The sequence below is a fragment of the Microtus oregoni genome, unplaced genomic scaffold (assembly GCF_018167655.1).
Source record: "Microtus oregoni isolate MIOR12 unplaced genomic scaffold, Mior012 000077F_ref0000221, whole genome shotgun sequence".
NCBI lineage: Eukaryota > Metazoa > Chordata > Mammalia > Rodentia > Cricetidae > Microtus > Microtus oregoni.
Genome location: NW_024544029.1, coordinates 5216198 through 5225457, shown reverse-complemented (window position 1 = coordinate 5225457; position 9260 = coordinate 5216198).

The following is a 9260-nucleotide window of genomic DNA, read 5'->3' as shown; positions in this document are numbered from 1 at the left end:
TATTTGGAATACTCTCTTAGAGTTTGTATAAATTGTTCGGTTCACTCTGTACTTTATGTGTATAAATGCCAATAAACAGTTCATAACACAGCTGAAAAATCTTTTGTTAAACTCATCAAAACACATTTTAAGTTAAATTTTATTTGACTTCCTTTTCAGTTTGGGTGTGGTGGCAGAGAGTTCATGGCGGTCACTTGGCTCTGCTGTTTCTGGGCCTGGGCTGAGGCAGTGATGGTGGGAGACAGGTTAAGCCAAGTAGCTCGCTCATGACAGCCAGAAGCAGACGGGCTAAGGCTATGTAGTCACGAAGCGCAGGCATCTTAAAATCATTTCTGTATGTATTTTGAGATGAGGCTTCACTATGTAGCCCAGGCTAGCCTCAAGTTTGAGATTCTCCTGCCTCAGCCTCCTGAGTACAAGGATTATAGGTGTGAGCCACTGTGTGTAGCTAAGTATTTGTAAAGTACATAACAATAGAAAGAAAAACTTCTATAGTCCTAAGATGCCTACCACGAAATCCTATCTTTTCATTTAATTTTTTATGCCAGCTATTCTGAAAGCTTCCATATATACAATAGGTATAAAAATAGTACCACAATTATCCATCCATACTTTATTCCCTCATTCTAACATCATGTTCTTAGACTCTCCTTCTACATGCACATGCGCCCATATGCGCACACACACACACACACACACACACACCTGTAAATAAGCTATTAAATAAATAACTAAGCACTTCCCAAACTTGGGAAGAAAAATGGCTGCCAAGTTCATGAAGCCCATAGGTCCCCAAAAAGTTGAACCCAAAGGACACCAAGACATATTATAATTTGTCTAAAGTCAAAGAAAAAGTTCCAAGAACTACAAGGGGAAAAAGTCTCTGTTCAACTATCAGCATGTTCCTCAGCAGCCATCTTGAAGGGAAGGAAAGAATGGAGCGTTTTAAAAATCTTGAAAAAAGAAAACTAAGCCATAACAGCAGCAGAAACGCAAGATCCCTAGACCCTGCAAAGCTGAGCTTCAGAACAACAGGGCTGGAGAGCAGGTCAGTGGAACTGCTTACTCAGCATGTGTGGCCCTGGAAGGGGGAGAAGAGAGGGAAGGTGGGGTAGGGGGAGAGAACCCAAGAGGAGCAGGGGAGGGGAGAGGAAAGATGGGGTAGGGGGAGAGAACCCAAGAGGAGGAGGGGAAGGGAGAGGGAAGGTGGAGGGGGGAGAACCCAAGAGGAGGAGGAGAGGGGAGAGGGAAGGTGGGGAGGAAGAGCCTAAGAGGAGGAGAGGGGAGAGGGAATGTGGAGGGGGGAGAACCCAAGAGGAGGAGGAGAGGGGAGAAGGAAGGTGGGGGGGAGAGCCCAAGAGGAGGAGAGGGGAGAGGGAATGTGGAGGGGGGAGAGCCCAAGAGGAGGAGGAGAGGGGAGAGGGAAGGTGGGAGGGAGAGAACCCAAGAGGAGGAGGGGAAGGGAGAGGGAAGGTGGGGGGGGGAAGAGAACCCAAAAGGAGGAGAAGGAGAGGGGAGAGGGAAGGTGGTGGAGAAGAAAAAAAAAAAGAAACCAAGACACAATGTGGACCTTTCTGAATGAACACAAGCTGAGTTCACGGCTGTCCTTGCCTTAGAGACATGCTCTAAGGGATCAAGCTTAGGAAGGAGTGACTGTTATACAAATTACATGGATGATAAACTTGCCGGGCTCCAGCCTTGGCTTGGGTTCAGGTACTGAGGCAGGGCGCAAGGAAAACTCAAGTGACCCCAAATAGCCCCGGGCATCTTTATTTATACTTAAACAGAATTTTGTTTTGTTTTTTAACCAGGGTAACAAGAACAGCTTTACTATTGGCTTCTATTTTTGATTTTAGGGGATACATCGTAATTTAAGGAATACACCCTGATCATTATGAAAAGCCCCATTGTTCCCCTTTCTGCTTCCTCAAATACACCTTCCCACCCCTGCATAGCCTTATTCTAGACATGGAGTTCAGCATTTTTTCAGGCTTAACTAAATATCAAGCTGGACACATCCTGCTCCAGCAACACTTTATGTCAGCTGGCAGCTACTTGTGGTTACGAAGCTAAAAAAGTAATAGACATGGTCGCAATGCTTTAAGGATAGCAATATTCAAACGCAGACAGTTCTTTCATGTCTGCAAGTTATGCTCTTATATGGCTCCCTTTTCTACAAGAGGGTCCCATGTCTGCATCTCTCTGTAAGGCATGCTTTCCCCACCCCACACTGCACGCTCCTGTGTGGGGTAAAGATGGGCCTACGCAGTGGCTTTTCATCTGGAGCATTCCAGATCCTACCAACAATTCTATGTTGGGTGCCCAGGGAACTTTCTCTCTACAGTTGGCACTGTGGATTCCTGAGGCCTTTCCCCTCTCTGTGTCTGCGTGCCTTGCTCTCCTTTGCAGACCTATGGGACAAGGCCAGTGTTCCAAGTGTTGTTTTCTCACGGCTCCTGACGATCTCCACTGAGTCAGAAAAGTTCCCAGGATTGGGAGTTGTAGTTAGTGATTCCAGATAAGAGATTTGAGAAACATTAGCACACTGTTGAATCTTATGGTGAAAATTTTCAAGAAAGAACAGAACATCCAGAGAAAATTACAGCTGTTGCATGTGTGACTGACAAAGTAAAACTAAAAACTGTCCAAAGAATCACCAGTACAATGAGAGAGAAAAGAGCCTGCAAGCTGCATGAATTTTGGTCCTTGCTAAGAGAGACTCCGATCCCATGGGGGCCCATGGAAGGCCATTGCTGATCCAAGACTAGGCTGCACGGCTCCCAACATAAACCCACTGGAAAAGGTAAGTACATAGACACATTCAGGATCATGTAATTTCACAGCGGTCACATATGAACCAATTTCAATTGCTATAAAATTACTGCAGTTGGCCATGGCGGCCCATGTCTATAATCCCAGCACTTGAGAGGCTGAGGCAGGAGGATTGGGATATAAGACAAATCTATCTCAGAAATAAGCAAACAACTAGGGCTAATTACCTACAATAATGCATTGCAATGTGTTGTCATTGTTGAGACAGGGCCTTATATAGCCCAGGCTGGCCTTGAACTGATCCTCCAGCTCAGCCTTCCGACTGCTGGGATCACTGGGCATGAGCCACTACACCAGACATTTCTTTTCTTTTCTTTTTTTTTTTTTTATTTTCGAGACAGGGTTTCTCTGTAGCTTTTTGGTTCCTGTCCTGGAACTAGCTCTTGTAGACCAGGCTGGCCTCGAACTCACAGAGATCCACCTGTCTCTGCCTCCCGAGTGCTGGGATTAAAGGCGTGAGCCACCACCGCCTGGCCACCAGGCATTTCTTTTTTTTTAAATTTATTTATTTATTAAGGATTTCTGCCTCCTCCCCGCAACCGCTTCCCATTTCCCTCCCCCTCCCCCCGATCAAGTCCCCCTCCCTCATCTGCTCGAAGAGCAATCAGGGTTCCCTGACCTGTGGGAAGCCCAAGGACCGCCCACCTCTATCCAGGTCTAGTAAGGTGAGCATCCAAACTGCCTAGGCTCCCCCAAAGCCAGTACGTGCAGTAGGATCAAAAACCAACTGCGATTGTTCTTGAGTTCTCAGTATTCCTCATTGTCCGCTATGTTCAGCTAGTCCGGATTTATCCCATGCTTTTTCAGACCTAGGCCAGCTGGCCTCAGGCATTTCTTAAAGATATAAATCATCATATTAATGCCCTAACATATGAGTAGAGGCCAGGATTAAAAATATAGTGATTTTTGTATACAAAAGTGTTAAGTTACAAGTTATAGCTATAAAATGCTTCATGAACACACCATAGGGTTCTTGTTTGTTTGGCAGTGGCTTACTGGGTAAAGTTCCACTGTCTGTCTTCAGTGGGGCTACATGGCTTCTCCTGACTCTGCTTCCTTTCTCCCAGCATTCAGTTTAGTTTTTCCCACCTACCTAAGTTCTGCCCTATCAACAGGTCAAGGCAGTTTATTTAATAACCAATGGTAATCACAGCATACAAAGGGGAATCCCACATCACTTCACCCAAAAGCAAAGAAGAGTTAAATGGGTAAAAAATGAAAGTCAACTGGCTGGGCAGTGGTGGCACACACCTTTAATCCCAGTACTTTGGAAGCAGAGGCAACCTGGTTTACAGAAGAAATTCCAGGACAGCCAGAGCTACACAAAGAAACCCTGCCTTGAAAGGGGAGAAAAGAAAAGAAAAGAAAAGAAAAGAAAGCCAACTATGTACCTGAGCTTTAACATGTCAGGTAAATTTAACCAAAAGTGAGTGTGTGGAATTACATTTTACATACTTTAAGTAAAAACACAGTCCTTATTTAATGATAAAGAAATATAAGCATTTATGCTCCTAGAATCGACTAGCCAAAGCACATGCCAACAGCTGGAAGGCGAGGGGTTGTTTCTGCTGTTATTACTCTTGTGAGCAGTGCTAAAGACCCAGGCGAGTGCCCTGTCACTACACCTCCCTAGAATAAGGACTTAAATATCTCAGTCTTAACAATGAATATGGCACAGCTCAAAGGTGAGCAGGGAACCTGAAGAGCACCACAAAGTAAAAGGAAGTGATATACATATAACAGACACACAGGTTTCTTTTTTTTCAACTCCATAGGGCTCCTACTACATGGTATATCACACACAAATCTACAGCATTGTGAAGATGAATGTCAAGCAGATTTCCTACAATGACTGAACCAGAACACAGCACTGGGAAGAAACCCAGACACTTCCCCCATATCTGGAGATTAAGTGACATATTCGTGAGCCAACTGTGGCTTGAAAGAAGATTGCTCCCATGTGGACTGACTGTCACTATTAGGAGGTGTGGCTTTGTTGGAGGGTGTGTATCACTGTGGGGGTGGCTTTGAGGTCTCGTATATGCTCAAGATACACCCAATGTGAGGCAGAGTTCACTTCCTACTACCTGTGGATATAAATGTAGAGGTCTCTGCTCCTTCTCCAGCCCCATGTCTGCCTGCAGCACACCGCCGTGAAGATAGTGGACTAAGCCTCTGAACTGTAAACCAGCCCCAGCTAAATGTGTTCCTTTGTAAAAGTTGCCATGGTCATGGTGTCTCTTCACAGCAATAGAAACCCTGACTACGATCTTGAAGAGCAGGAGAGATGGCTCAGCCCTCAAGAGAGTGTAGTTTAATCCAAGCACCTACACCAGGCAGCTCACAGTTGCCTGCAACTCCAATCCTAGAGACCCAACACTTCCTTCTGTCTCCATGGGCATGCACATACACAAATTAAAAAAAAAAATCTTCAAAACAAGAACTTAAAAAAAAAGTATTGAGAGGGGCTATGGAGACAGCTCAGTTGATGGAGGATCTCTCGCCCCTCTGACCTCCTTGGGGTCATGCAAACACATGGAGGATCTAACGCCCCCTCTGGTCTCTCTGGAAACATGTACACATGTAGGATCTAGCGCCCCCTCTGGCCTCCCTGGGGTTAAGTGTGAAGGATCTAATGCCCCCTCTGGCCTCCCTGGGAACTTAAGAGAAAGCTATCTTGAGACAGGGGCTAGCAAGATAGCTCAGATGGGAAGGTGCTTGCCTTGACACAGGAGGACCTGAGTTTAATCCCCCAAAACCACATTAAAAGAAGAAAACTGGCTATAGATATACTTGCAAACTCCAACACTCAAGAGGTGGACACAGACAGGTCCTTGGTCTTCACCAGCCGCAATCCTGGCCTATATGGCCAAGGCTAGTGAGAACCCCTGTCTCAGAAAGTAAGGTGGGAGCCGGGTAATGGTAACGCACACCTTTAATCCCAGCACTTGGGAGGCAGAGGTAGGTGGATCTCTGTGAGTTCAAGTCCATCCTGGTATACAGAGCAAGTTCCAGGGCAGCCAAGGCTATACAGAAACCCTGTCTTGAAAAATAAAAATAAAAAAAAAAGTGAGATGGGAGCTGGTGGGAGGTCAGTACTTGCTGGACAAGCTGGACAACCCCGTCCAGTCCCCTTTCCCACAGTGGAAGGAGAGTGCCAACTTCCACATTAGATGGCTCACAGCCACCTGTAATTCCAGCCTGGGATGATCTGATACCCTCTTCTGAATTCCTTGGGCACCCACATATGCATTATATAACAGTCACACAAATACATACATAGAGATAAAAATGTAAATTAAAAGAATAGTATAACATAGCAACGAATCATGCTAATGTTCTGAGCATAGATGGCGTTTCCCTATTTCCCCAGCTATCAAACTGCAATTGTTAGGGCTCTCACAGGAAAATTTATTTTCAGAAAGAAAAAAAAAAAGAAAGAAAAAAAACCAGCCTTTGCCTTAAGCCCTTTGTACAGCCCTTGTGACTCATGGTTTTATTTACTCATTGGCTTTTTAAGATTTAGCTACCAGCCAGTCGTGGTGGCGCACACCTTTAATCCCAGCAATGGGAGGCAGTGGTGGATCTCTGTGAGTCTGAGGCCAGCCTGCTCTACCAAGTGAGTTCCAGGACAGCCAGGGGGCTACATCGTTAGACTTCTTTCTCACCCCACCTCTCAAAAACAAACAAACATGCAAAAACAAACCAACATCTCTAGCTCCTCCTGTGGTTTTCTGAGACAGGGTTTCTCTGTGTAGCCTTGTAGACCAGGCTGGCCTTGAACACACAGAGATCTGCCCGCCTCCCAAGTACTGAGATTAGAGGTGTGTCTCTGCACCACCCAGTTTCCCCTGTGGTTTTACTTATCAGTTTCCATGGTTAGAATGGAATGGAATGGCCTCCAGAGACTCCTGTGTTTGAGTGCTTGGTCCTCAGCTGCTGGAACGGTTTGCAAAGGACTAGGAGATGTGACCTTGTTGGAGGAGCGGATGGGCTTTGGGGTTTCAAAATTCCACACCATTACCAGTTAGCTGGTGCTCTCTCTCTCTCTCTCTCTCTCTCTCTCTCTCTCTCTCTCTCCTACCCTTTGTGTTTGTGGACTGGACCCAGTTCTCAGCTGCTTCTCCAGTGTCATTCCATGATAACGAACTTACCCTCTAGAACTGTAAATTCTTTCTGGTCCTGGTGTCTTACCACAGTACTAAAAAGTGAGTAAGATAAATTGCAATCCTTTCCATGATACTTCCGGAGCCAACTACAAAAGAGAGGAAAAGGAAGGAAAACAACAACCAAGTTTCTTAGCAAACTTTGAGAGGTGTGTTCAGTCTACCCCAATCACATAAAAGGCAACCACTAAGGCGCTTAAATTTGGCTCTCCTTGGACTTGTCTTGTTCTTTTCCTGAGCCTTTTTCTGCAAATCAACTCCCCTCCACATCCACTCCCTTGCTAAAGTCTATCTAAAAATCTTTAGCTCACCACTGTCGTCTGGTTACAGAGTGCAAACCCGGCACTCAGGGGGTGGGGACAGGAGGGGGTCCAAGCTCATCCTTAGCTCCATAATGAGGCTTGAGATCAGCTAGGCTACATGAGACCCTGTCTCAAAACCAAAACATAACTGGGGATGGGACAGCAAGATGGATTAGCAGGGAAGGCATTGCTGCCAGTCCTGAGAGCCAGAGACCTAACTCCCAAAAGTTGTCCCCTGCCCTTCACACGTCTTGGGTATTTGAATACTTGGTCCCCATTGGTTGTCTGTTTAGGGAGGGTTAGAAGGTGTGGCCTTATACCTTTAATCCCAGCACTCAGGAGAAAGAAGTAGGCAGGTCTCAGCAAGTTCCAGGACAGCCTGATCTAAATTTCAGGACAGTCAGGGCTACATAGTGAGACCATACTGGGGGGAGAGGTGTGGTCTCACTGAAGGAAGTGTGTCACTGGGGTGGGCCCTGAGGTTTCAAAACAGGCACGTCATTTAAGGGTCTTTCTGTCTCCTGCTCACAGTTTGAGATGTGAGTTCTCGGCTATTCGTGCCACCATGACAGCTTCATTCTCACCAGGCTGCTATTCAGCCATCAAGGACTCCACCCCTCTGGAACTCTAAACCAATTAAACGCTTTCTTCATGCTGGGTGGTGGTGGCGGCGGCTAAGCCCAGCACTCAGGAGGCAGAGGCAGGCGGATCTCTGTGAGTTCGAGGCCAGCCTGGTCTACAAGAGCTAGTTCCAGGACAGGAACCAAAAAAAACAAAACAAAACAAAACAAAACAAAAAAAACCAACAACAACAAAAAAAAAACTACGGAGGAACCCTGTCTAGAAAAAAAAACCAAACAAACAAACAAACAAACAAAAACCAAACTGCTTTCTTCATAAGTTGCTTTGCTCATGGTGTTTATCACAACAATAGAAACTAACACAGTTGTGGTATGTGTTGGTGTGCACTCAAAAGCAAGCGCATGTACCGTCCGTACTAGTACGTGTACTACATGTACTATGCCTGTAGCGCGGGCACCTGCACTATAAGACTGCTCGTGAGCCGGGCAAGGACCTGGAGATTTAAACACACAAAGACACACAGACAGAGTCACGGGTCATCCTTGAAACAAGAATGCCCCTTTTATTGTGTACCAGAGCCGCTTATATCTGGATCCTTAACTGATAGCCACGCCCCAGCCAAACCTGTTGTAATTAGGAGCGGTGGGCTGCGTCCCCAGCACCCGGCCGCCCCCACGGCTAGCTTTACCCGAAATAATTACACGGAAACTGTATTCTTTTAAACACTGCCTGACCCATTAGTTTCAGTTTCTTATTGGCTAGCTTTTACATATTGATCTAACCCATTTCTATTAATCTGTGTAGCCCAAGAGCTGGCTTACCAGGAATGATCTTAACCTGCGTCTGTCTGGAGTGGGAGAACCATGGTGACTCCCTGATTCAGCTTCTTTCTCCCAGCATTACGTTCTGTTTACTCCGCCTACCTAAGGGTTGGCCTATCAAATGGGTCTAGGCAGTTTCTTTATTAATAAGAAATCACTCCCACATCATTTCCCCTTTTTCTGTTTAAACAAAAAAGAAAGGCTTTAACTTTAACATAGTAAAATTACATATAGCAAAACAGTTATCAAGCAAGAATTACAGTTACAATATTTATATCTATTTTATCTTTTATCATAACTAAGGAAAACTATAACTATCTATTTATTCTTTAACTCCATCAAAGACTCCAGAAGGATATAATACTACCTAAGTAAACAAGAAATAAGAAAACTCTAGAAATGACAGAGACATCTTGCTGCCTGGACAGTCACCCAAAGTTCTTTTGTATGGTTGGGGCATCCATCTTCAGCCTTCAGGCCCATAGTATCCAGCAGACATTTTCATGAAGCAGGAAATTTCAAAGACAGTTCAGTCACTATCTGCTGTGTCCTGCAGA